General features: G+C 35.5%; 1 pseudogene; it reads right to left on the reverse strand.

The window, feature by feature from the left end:
- Positions 1-285: 285 nt before the first annotated feature.
- LOC120768763 lies at positions 286-12754 on the reverse strand (annotated as a pseudogene).
- Positions 12755-13129: the final 375 nt, after the last annotated feature.

The following is a 13129-nucleotide window of genomic DNA, read 5'->3' on the forward strand; positions in this document are numbered from 1 at the left end:
ATTTAAAATAGAAAGTTTCAAGTTTTTTTAACATTTCTCATTACCTCATTAAGAAAAAAAATTACTTTAAGAAGCAAGCGAAAAATTGTACGGTGGCCGTAGAAAAAGAAAGCATAAGAAATTTGAAAATAAGAAGTTTAGAAATATACCTTTCTGTGTATATAACTTTGTTAGTATAACTACTATCAAAATTTGAGACAGACCATGTCATTCCTTTGCCATCGAGATTGTAGGATTATTGTCCTTATCCGGAAATTTTATATTCAATGGCGGATTGCAATGCGCTTAGCAGTCGGAAACGCTCCCGGCTTTGATGGTGAATCCGATGCGCAATGGTGGCTTATGCGAGAAATTAAGGCTTTGAGTGCCAAAGTTGTTGGGCCTATCTACAAAAAGAACAAAAAAACATTTTAAAGGAAATATAAATGAAACAAATAGAAAACGCTTTGTGGCAGATCAATTTGTCTGATTATGAAAAGGTATGTATTTACGGTGAAAGATGGCAAATTATAGATACAATTTTTAGCATACCAAAGTCAAACCTGATGATTGTTGATGCTAACTGTAGATAACTGAAGGAGCACTTCCAAACGGTCAGTGGTTACAATCCCCCAAGTATTACTACGGCTAAATGCTTAGAAAATAGACAGCAATCATGCCCAGGTCACTTTGATATTATCTTTCTATTTTTTCGAAAATATTTTCTTATTTACATATTTTTTATTCCCTGCGGTGTTTCAATTGTTTTCTTCGATTAGTATTACTGCCGCTCGGGTTGCAAACGTTACCAGCTGTAGTCAACATGGCAGAGAGAAATCTTTTTCCGGTCGACGCTTTTGCTTCTGAAAGACATTTTAGAAACCACACGTAAACGGTTTTCTGTATTACCAGGGCTTCCTCTGCCTCCTCGTTGCTTTGCTTAATTGTTGGATTGCAAAAATGCTCGCATGAGTGTTTCTTAGCGGCGAGGGTGTATGGCAGGAGATGGCAGGAAATTGATATAAAGACTCATTGCACACATTTGTTGGAGACACTCGTTAGGCTACACGCCACAATGGGTTCGACTGCATTCCTTATAAATCTTACTCGTGCATGCAATTGCCGTGTACGGTACCCCGCCAACCCATTAGAAACAAGAAAAATTATTCATATAGTTTTGCTTTCAGAGTCAAATAAACCAAAATATATTACGATATGTGAATGAAGTTTTTTGTATAATATATAATGTACATACATATATACATATATATGTATATGAAATATCATTTTTTTATAAAATTGAGAAAAACTTAAATTTTTTTAGTATTGGGCTGACAAATCTTTATTTTTAATAACAGCCATCACTCTTTGAGGCATACTATTAAAGCAATTTTTTATTATTACTTTTAAATCTGGATCATTTATCCACACATCCTTTATATTATCTTTAAGTGCGGTTACTGTGGGATTTCTTCGGGAATAGACCTTCGATTTAAGGAACACCCAACAGTTTTCGATGGGGTTTAGATACGGTGAATTGCCCGCCTAAGGTAATATATTGATATCCAAGATATGAAGGACATCAGTCGTTCGTCGGGAGGTGTGGCAAGGCACCTCAGCGTGCGTATAGTAAGTGTATTGGGCTGCTGGAGGGTTCAGTGTTGCCAAATATGCTACAAAACCATCTTGAAGGACATTGGTGTACTGCTCACTATTCATCGTTGCCTCAACAAAATAAATTGGTCCAGGACCTTCTACCGATAGGCAGCTCTAAATCATTACATTGGGGGAATATTTTACCGTTTTTTGAATGCAGTTCTCCACATAACGTTCACATGGTCTACGTCACACAAATTGAAGGGTTTCTGTCACAGTTTCTAGCCGGCATTCGTCGCTAAAGTTAATCTTTGTTAAGGGGAAAATCATGTTAAATAGCAGGGTAACTTTGATTGGGGGCCTTTCGGGGGACGTTGATAACTTTTTATGTTTATCTTGTTTCAATCCACCTTTGTGTAGTTCTGATCGAGTTTGACCCTTACTACTCGTTGATTTTTCATTCGCTCGGTCAATTTTGATTTCTTTGCTGTTCGGCGGTTTTTAGGTTTTTTTTCTGAAAAGATGCGTTCAATTGTTCTTTGCGATATTTTTACATGGGCATCATTTAGCTTCTTTTAATTTTCTCTAGCTGGTTTGCTGCGCGATTACAGAGCGAACCTCATTGCTTTACGTCGAATGCTCAGACATTTTCCCATTTTGGGAGCATTTTGCCACCCTTGCTTGTGCGACCAACAGGTGCAATATTTGAATGTGTGCTCAATTTTCGATACTCGAGTAACAGTAGCTGCACTCACTCCAATTTTTTTTATTATTTTTTTGTAGGATGTGCCTTTATCTTTTAAAAGTGCAAGAATAGCACTTTGGGTTTTCTTTGAAATGTCCGATTTTTTTCCTATTCCTGGCACAATTCCGATTTCTTTGGCGCCGCGATTCGAAGGTACCGTTGGAAAGAGGAAGTCCTCCTGATTAAAAAATATATAGGGTTATAGGTACCGCAAACGCTTAGTTTGCGAGATATTCGACCTTAAATTTCAAAAATTCGCAAAATTCGAACATTTCAAGAAGCTATTTCACCACGTTAAACCCACTTTATTCACATTTTTCTCTTCAAATTAATTAAATTACACTATAATCTTTTAACTAAATCCATATTTTACACTTTTAGCAGGTTTTTTATTTAAAAAATCTATATTTTAAAAATTACATTTTACACTCGTTTGAACCTCATTTGTTTACCAAAAATTGCGAAGAAATGGAACACTACCATGTGATGACAAGGCAATTCGCTGAAATTCCTCTTTTTCGCAAAAATTCCTCTATTCGTGCATATGGATATTTTCTTTTTTAAATTTATTAAGCAAATAAGTAATATTATATACATGTATTAGTAATATTATATAATAATATTATATATGTATACATACATATGTATAAGTAATATTATATAATAATGTTACGTAATAAAGTGTAAGGTTACAGCACATTATTTGAAAACTCAAATTTTGTTTCAATATGATTGCATGATAACCGTAAAATATAACCACTTTATATCCAAAACTCATATTTTAAATCTAATAATATATACATATATCGTCACCTAATGCTACAAACCAATGTATCATAAAAAACAAGTATGGAAGGGCTAAGTTCGGGTGTCACCGAACATTTTATACTCTCGCATGGTAAAGTGATAAGCGAGATTTCATTATCCGTCATTTAAACATTTTTCAAATACCGTATTTTTGTAAAGTTTTATTCCGCTATCATCATTGGTTCCTAATGTTTATACTCGTATTATACAGAGAAGGCATCAGATGGAATTCAAAATAGCGTTATATTGGAAGAAGGCGTGGTTATGAACCGATTTCATATTTCCTACATGTCATCAGGGTGTTAAGAAAATATTATATTCCGAATTTCATTGAAATCGGTCGAGTAGTTCTTGAGATATGGTTTTTGGTCCATAAGTGGGCGAGTCCACGCCCATTTTCAATTTTTAAAAAAAGCCTGGGTGCTGAGAAGAGGTTATTGAATTTACGTACTGATCGGAAATCGCTCAAAAAGCTGTGTCAACATTATTGCATTAGTGAATTACGTGCGATCTGTATTGTAACAATTGCACTAGCAAATTACATAGAATCTGAATTGGCACAATTAAATAAAAAGTTTAATATTTTTGATTCTAAGAAAATTAACATTGAGGTGAAAGCTCGTGCCGGATGTTGGCTAAGGGTTATTAACATTGGTGAAATAAAGTGCGCGTGTTTGTAACATTTGTAACACCGCTTGTGTTAACTCTTCCCCTCTTAAATCGATTGTCCTCAATCGGTATTATTACTAGGGTGCTGAATTTTTAATTTGTAGGAATGGACCATTTAGCTCACTTTCATTGGTTTTTAGCGTTTCAGATGTAACATAAAATTTTTGCTTATATTTAAAAATGCAAATAAGAATAATTGCTACAATAATAATAACAAGTAAGGAAGGGTTAAGTTCGGGTGTCACCGAACATTTTATACTCTCGCATGGTAAAGTGATAATTGAGATTTTATAATAAGTCATTTACATATTTTTCAAATACCGTATTTGTGTAAAGTTTTATTCCGCTATCATCATTGGTTCCTAATGTTTATACTCGTATTATACAAAGAAGGCATCAGATGGAATTCAAAATAACTTTATATTGGAAGAAGGCGTGGTTGTGAACCGATTTCACCCATATTTCGTACATGTCATCAGGGTGTCAAGAAAACATTATATACCGGATTTCATTGAAATCGGTCTAGTAGCTCCTGAGATATGCTTTTTGGTCCATAAGTGGGCGGCGCCACGCCCATTTTCAATTTTTAAAAAAAGCCTGGGGGCAGCTTCCTTCTGCCACTTCTTCCGTAAAATTTAGTGTTTCTGACGTTTTTTGTTAGTCAGTTAACGCACTTTTAGTGATTTTCAACATAACCTTTGTATGGGAGGTGGGCGTGGTTATTATCCGATTTCTTCCATTTTTGAACTGTATATGGAAATACCTGAAGAAAACGACTCTGTAGAGTTTGGTTGACATAGCTATAGTAGTTTCCGAGATATGTACAAAAACTTAGTAGGGGCGGGGCCACGCCCACTTTTCCAAAAAAATTACGTCCAAATATGCCCCTCCTAATGCGATCCTTTGTGCCAAATTTCACTTTAATATCTTTATTTATGGCTTAGTTATGACACTTTATAGGTTTTCGGTTTCCGACATTTTGTGGGCGTGGCAGTGGGCCGATTTTGCCCATCTTCGAACTTAACCTTCTTATGGAGCCAAGGAATACGTGTACCAAGTTTCATCATGATATCTCAATTTTTACTCAAGTTACAGCTTGCACGGACGGACGGACGGACGGACGGACGGACGGACAGACAGACATCCGGATTTCGACTCTACTCGTCACCCTGATCACTTTGGTATATATAACCCTATATCTGACTCTTTTAGTTTTAGGACTTACAAACAACCGTTATGTGAACAAAACTATAATACTCTCCTTAGCAACTTTTTGCGAGAGTATAAAAAACAAAAAAAGTAAGAGACTAAGTTCGGGTGTCACCGAACATTTTATACTCTCGCATGGTAAAGTGATAATCGAGATTTCATTATACGTCATTTACATATTTTTCAAATACCGTATTTGTGTAAAGTTTTATTCCGCTATCATCATTGGTTCCTAATGTTTATACTCGTATTATACAAAGAAGGCATCAGATGGAATTCAAAATAGCTTTATATTGGAAGAAGGCGTGGTTGTGAACCGATTTCAGCCATATTTCGTACATGTCATCAGGGTGTTAAGAAAACATTATATACCGAATTTCATTGAAATCGGTCCTAGTAGCTCTGAGATATGCTTCTTGGTCCATAAGTGGGCGGCGCCACGCTGTTTCAATTTTAAAAAAGCCTGGGGGCAGCTTCCTTCTGCCACTTCTTCCGTAAAATTTAGTGTTTCTGACGTTTTTTGTTAGTCGGTTAACGCACTTTTAGTGATTTTGAACATAACCTTTGTATGGGAGGTGGGCGTGGTTATTATCCGATTTCTTCCATTTTTGAACTGTATATGGAAATACCTGAAGAAAACGACTCTGTAGAGTTTGGTTGACATAGCTATAATAGTTTCCGAGATATGTACAAAAAACTTAGTAGGGGGCGGGGCCACGCCCACTTTTCCAAAAAATTACTTCCAAATATGCCCCTCGCTAGTGCGATTCTTTGTGCGAAATTTCACTTTAATATCTTTATTTATGGCTTAGTTATGACACTTTATAGGTTTTCGGTTTCCGCCATTTTGTGGGCGTGGCAGTAGGCCGATTTTGCCCATCTTCGAACCTAACCTTCTTATGGAGCCAAGGAATACGTGTACCAAGTTTCATCATGATATCTCAATTTTTACTCAAGTTACAGCTTTCACGGGCGGACGGACAGACGGACGGACGGACAGACAGACATCCGGGTTTCGACTCTACTCGTCGCCCTGATCACTTTGGTATATATAACCCTATATCTGACTCTTTTAGTTTTAGGACTTACAAACAACCGTTATGTGAACAAAACTATAATACTCTCGTTAGCAACATTGTTGCGAGAGTATAAAAATCATGCACTCATATTGAAACAAAATTTGAGTTTTGGATATAAAGTAGTTATATTTTTTGGTTATTATATCTGTCAGCGATTTCCATTTATTTTTTATGATACATTGGTTTGTATTTTAGGGGACGATATATATATTATTTATATTTAAAATATGGAGTTTTGATATTGTTGGGTCACCCTAATGACAGTGACCCGTGCTCCGGATAAAAGCAACATATTGTTATTATAAATCTCTCTTTATCTCATTGCTTGTTAATAACTCAATTGCTTACGCTTACTTACATTTGTACACACATGTATACATACATACACCTATTGTACTCATAATTTTCTTTACTTATGTCAATACTCAAATCTTCTAAAGAGCAATTATGTATATACATATGAACAACTTTGAAAATAAATCACTCGCTAAGAAACCGTGAACAGGAGCACACTGCACTTTAATTTGTTTTACACCCCCGCATTTTTAAAATAATAAATAAAGTAAGAAAAACGCTTCCAACATTTTGGCGCCCAACGTGGGGCAGTGTAAAATAAGTTTAATTTCTCGTGCAAACTGTGAAAAAACTCTAATTGTGGTTCCTGAACAATAGTTGCATCACTTGAATTGAAAAATATTTATACACGTCCAACAAATACATAGTGAAGTAATCAGTGCACGAGCTCCAACATCGCACAAGCAATGCTGATTTACATTGTCATTGGAAAATGTGATCAGCAAACTCGCAACAAATGGAATGAATCGCTAGACTACAAATCGCTTCCAACTTGGATACAATGCACCCAAGTTTTAGAACGCCATTGTCAGTTTTTGCATTCATCCGACTCCTCGTCACATCATAAGTTCGAGTCCACCAAACCAATTCGGATTACTACCCGTGGACAAAACTCATCATTCGCCATCACTAAGCCTTCTTGTGTTCTTTGCTCTAGCGATAAACACAAAATCATTGGATGTTCTCAATTTAAGGACATGAACACGAATCAACGCTACGATGCTGCCAAGAAATTGAATTTCATGACCGATGAGTTCGCACAAAGGCTTCACCTTCGTCGAGAAAAGTATCACATTGGCATTCGCAGCATAGGTGACTCAGTTACCAACCTTAAAGCTCGAACCACCACAACAATTAAGTCACGTACATCAGCATTTCAACTTTCGCTCCAGTTTGGTATCACACCCCATATTGCATACCAACCTGATGCTGAAATTGACACAATAAACTGGAATTTGCCAGCCAACACAACTTTGGCTGACGAAACGTTCTTCAAACCTTGCGCTTCCGTTTATATCGTTACGCTATCACCGCAGATGTCACTAAAATGTACAGGCAAGTATCCTTGAATAAAAATGATCGTAAATTTCATTACATTCTTTGGCGAGCTTTTGCAGACGCAGATCTTCTCGCATACCAGCTCAACACTGTGACATATGGTACCGCCTCAGCCCCATATCTAGCAGTGCGAAGCCTTCACTATTTAGCAGATAAGCATATGGCAGAATTTCCAATTGTGGCCGCGGCTGTAAAGACTTCGTTCTATGTCGATGATTTTCTATGTGGTGCGGATGGCGCGCTGTTGTTAACTCGGCTATAATCGCGTAAGCGGTGTCTACGCCAATTAAGAAGAAGAAGTATGAATGCGAGTAAAGATGTGCTTTTCCAGGTAAAGATAAAGAGAATTATGAAATGGTTGAGCCAAATATGCCACAAAAGATGCGCCCTTTATAACCAATTTAACCGCATACGCTTACGTATTCAGTTATTACAGCACACACACACCCTTAACGAAGACACATGGGCATACATATGTACATATACAACAATTTACTCGCATCTACTCAGTGTTTGCCTGCCACAGAAGCTCTTTTTGTATTAAACATCAACTACAGACCAGCAAGCGAAGTACAGAGGTACAACAATAACAACAAAAAAGGCATAAAAATCGTCCTAACATTTGAGACTTGCTCACCACACTTTAAAATTGCCTAACCTAACCCCACAAAGCGTGGGACAGGAGGTCTCTTCACATCAAATCTTCATATGTAGAACTGAAGAGCGGCCTCGCAGCGGTATAGGCAGAGGTAACGCGTGATTTTTAGCTCACAAGTGCTGTTTTGTATGTAAGCTGAACTGAAAAAGCACAAAGGCATTTTATAACTGTGTATTTAAATATATGTATATTTAGGGCTTACAGTGTGAAGTAATAGCCACACACATAATCCACTGCAGTGATTTTCCATGTGGCTTAGAGACTAACACAAGCATACAAATTTGGTGAATTTTTTGGCGAACATTTTTATCTTAGCGTAAATCTTACTTCAGCGATATGACCTTATCCCACGTTGCCTTTTTTCATACACCTTAGAGGCTTACTTGTAATCATGATAATTAAATGTTGAAAAGCAACTCAGTCTATTCATTATATAATATATTGTTGAAAAATTAAACTAGTTTGCATCAGTGTTGTTACAATAAAACCTTATGATGCAGTTAACACTTAGGACACATTTTATTAACCCTCTCATATATCTATGAAAACATTAATTCATTTGCCTAAAATTGTTTTCACAATAACAACATTACATCGGTTATCCGTGCGATTCTGTAATGTGAAACAGTCTCAAGCCTCTAAATTTAGGATTTTAAGTTAGAGACAATTTTTGAGACTTGAGACGATTTTGCTATTCTGTAAGTGACATTCACTAAAAATTTGCGAGTCTCTCAACTGAAAACGAACAGGTCTGACCATCTGTCACATTTCATTATTTAGAGATGTATATAAAACCTGAATGAAAAAAGACTGTCGATAACATATTAAATTATCTTAAACGCAGTAAAAAAGAGTAATTACCAATTAAAATAAAAATGAAATGTTGTATTTGAAATACTATAGAGCTAAAATTTATGTGAAATTGATTTTGTTTTTTACTTTTACCTGATAGAGTTTTGTATAAAACATAAACACCAACAATCGATTATTATCAGTGATGATCTCTATAAATGAAGTGTCAATACATTCAAAAAGGAAAACAAAGGTAAGTAAACGTTAAATTAAATATTTGATGTTATATTCTTTTATTTGTATATAATTACCTGTTACATTTCCAGAATCCTCGCGCACAAACAAAGAGCAAATTGAATGCTACTTAGCATTTCTAGAGCCTCACCCTGAAATGTAGCTCCACAAAAACGATGCCACGCGACCCAAACGGTTAGAAGAGCTGTGGATCAAGCTTGCTCAGCAGCTAAACGCTTTAAAGGGTTCACCTATCAAATGGAAGGAGGGAAATCTTTACTTATGCACTTATATTTACATATAAATATTTCAATTTTAATAAATATCTTGTTTATTTTACAGTGCTTAAACCATTGGAGAAACCAGATTCGCTCAAGGGCAAGAAAGGCAAAAGTAAAAAGGATATTGACAGGTGGAGGACCAATGCATGAAATTCAATCCTCCGAGTTGGAAGAGCGGGCGATGGAAACACTAGAGTGAACCGTGGTTGATGGACTGCCTGATGTCCCAACTATTGGAGTAGAGGTATGATTAAATAAAATCTTTGCGATAATAAGTATGTTTATAAACATATTTCTATTAGTAATTAAAATGGAATGACATTTTCTTTTTTCTTTTAGAACGACATTATAATCAATATAGATCCGCAGAGTCCGTCAGTAAGCGAGATGCCACCACCTTCACGTTCTCGAAGGCAGACTTCACAGAAAATGTTTGCTGACATGATGGCTACGATGAAGAGGAGGAGCGAAGAAGAGGCAAAATTTGGAGAGACATCGCAACAATGCTTCCAAAATGTTGCGGAGTCTTTAAACAATATGGCAAGTGCTATTTTAAAGCTGTTGGAAGCTGTTTAAAAAAAAATTAAAAAGATATATGTTTCAGTTAACAAGATATTGTTAAGTTTTTCCTATTAATGTTTACTATGTTCATACATATAAAAGAAGACTGAATAAATGAATTCATTAATTTTTTATGAAAATATAAATGAATGATTTATTTGTAAATATAATTATTTACAAAGACTGTGTGAGAGAATTTAAGCAGTTACGTCGTGCATTTATTCCTGCAGTGTAATACTGATTTGTTTGAGCTGGAGAATTATCATGGAAGGAAGAGACCTCGAAGTTTTCAATGTCGATATCATCAAAGTCACAAATACCATGTTTTTTCAATGTTGTGTGCTTGAGGGTGTATAACTCAGTACTCGCTCTTTAGATAGGCAACGGAAACGAGACTTTAAAACACCAAAGGCTCTTTCAATTATGTTCCTGGTCTTTATATGGATTCTGTTATAAAGAACTTTATTTGGTGCAGATGGGTTCGATATAGGAGTCAAAAGCCATGGCTCTAGTGAATATCTTGAGTCGCCTAGAAGCCACTTAAATGAACCAGAAACATGTTCCCTTAATAATTTTATTCTGGCTGGCGATGTTCTCCAAATTCCAGAGTCATGGCATGAGCCAGGAAAACCAGCATTTAAATGGCGAAAAATAAGTTTGTCGTCACAAATCTAAAACTCATATACGAGTATACATATGTACATATATTAAATTAATAATTTAACATACCGCTTCAACGTTAATATTGTAGTAACCCTTTCGATTCATGTATTCATGTGGACTAACGTTAGACGAAGAAGACGGTCCAATTATAGCAACATGGGTGAAGTCAATAGCACCAATCACTCCTTTTATTCCAAACTTATTATGGAAACTAGAAATATTTTTATGTTTTAATATACCTGTTTAATTTAACTCATATATATATGTACTTTACCCCATTTTAATTATGTTGTAGTGCTCTGTTGCATTTGGGAAGCTTATTTCCACATTTTTGTGTTGCAACACAAGTTTGCATATGTATATGCCTTATACTTCGGGATATGCTAGGTTGACTCATGGCAGATAAATGGCTATTTCCAATGCAGTATTGGTATGAACCATTTGAAAAAAATATAGCTCTGAAACGAACTAGAAATAGTACACCAAAGCATAGTAAAAAAATTTAATTTAAAAGCATGAACACTCACCCGAATCTCAAAAGGAATAGCAGACTTTCGGAAATGATTATCATGAGGTTTCGAGTCCTGCATAAGGTCCCAACATAACGATTTCGGAAAACGAAAATATTTTCTACAGATTTCTTCCTCTAATAAAAATGGATCCTCACTATTCCTTAAGTGCGCCAAATTCCTCCTGTTTGAATTTTGTAATTGAAAGAAATTAATATTATAGTTTTACATTCATTGCTATTAAACAATACTTACTTTTCTTCATTTTCATAAGTTTATAAAATTAACAAAAAAAGCTTCGAATTCTTCGTCCATTGCTTGTTTTCTCTTTTCTTAATACGTTTGAGACCTGCTTATTACCAGCTGATAAAATTTGAAACAATGTTTTGAGACTAGAGACTGTATTGTGAATAGTAACCAGTCTCAAATTGAGACTTTACCTCAAAATGTCTCAAATAGAGACTAGAGACTGCTTACAGAATCCCGCTATATATCTCGATCATAGCGATTTTGATACTCTCAAAACCTGTTGCTACAGAGCATAATAGTTTTGATCTAAAAAAGTTACACATACCCAATAATTATGTGAAAAATGTTAAAGGCCTTTCAGGGTGTATGTAAAGTGCATACCAAACTTTAAAAGTGTTTTAATGAAAATTCCGCTTTCAAAGTCGATGACCAACATTACTCGAAAACGGATTATACGATTAGTCTCAAATTTTGACACCAAAAAGATTTTAAATGAAGTCTAAGAACAACTTGCCAAACCTTTATTTATATAAACAGATGGCACATTTTGATGTTTGATTTGCCGTAAAAATTACCCAATAAGAAGATATTCTAATAGTCTTATCGATCTATAGAAGAGTTTTATTAGTATGTTTACTAAGTTAACTTGTTCAAAAGTTATTCGAGGTTAAAGTTCATTCTTAAATTGTTTAAATTTTTTTATATGTTTTTACAAAATAATGCCTCAAAACATCATAACACACTAAAAACTATTAAATCACTTAAGAAATAAATGCAATTAATGCTTAAATGGTCTACGCTAATGGTTCTCTTCTGTGACTTTGGAACTGGCTGAACACAAAACAGAAGTTTCGCTCATAAGCACCAGGAAGATGGAAGAGCGAAAAGAGCTCACCATAGGGTAGTGCGAGATTACTTGACAGCCGCAGCTGAAGATTCTGAGAGTAATGTCGAACTTCAAATTAAAATTACCTGGCATATACCGCCGGGAAAGCAAATAAAGTATAATGCCCTACAGAGAATGGTGGCCAATAAATGCAGCGTACGTTCCATCCGGCGATTTTTAAAAGCAAAAGCAAGCAGTAGTATTAGTATTTTGAAGAGCGAAGTTAGTTTGATTGTAGGGCTCAAAAAGGCTCCGTAATCTACTTATCGCCCAGACCCAGCACCATTCCTTGAGGTTTCACCATGTAACCAATCTGTTTTTCAAACTAAAATACGAAAATTGCTCCATCGATATGAAGCGAAGCTTGTTCCACTTGCCGTTTGTTGGTTGTTGCACCCACTATAGAAGTCACCAACACAGGCATAAAACAACTAAACGAAATAGCGCTGAACTACCGGAAGAAGTCATATTAAGTATTTAATCCGGCGAGTGAAACGACACACTGGCATAAACTATCGCACACACATTCTCACTTACTTAAGAACTAAAATACTTTAAAGCTTCAAATTAATACACATTTTTTGTCAGTAAAAATACACAAACCTTTCGACGACGATTTCCTCCTATTAAAGATGAAGTCTGCACGAAGCCAAATGAGAAAACTTTGAAAAATAAATTAATTGAAGCGAGAGCTTAAGATATGCGCTAATAGTTGGCTCCATGTCACGATAGCTTGGCATAAGAACTAACCATCAGCTGTGGGTTTATTAATTAGTCTAACTAATTGCTCCACTTAATG

The sequence above is a fragment of the Bactrocera tryoni genome, chromosome 2, assembly GCF_016617805.1.
Source record: "Bactrocera tryoni isolate S06 chromosome 2, CSIRO_BtryS06_freeze2, whole genome shotgun sequence".
Lineage (NCBI taxonomy): Eukaryota > Metazoa > Arthropoda > Insecta > Diptera > Tephritidae > Bactrocera > Bactrocera tryoni.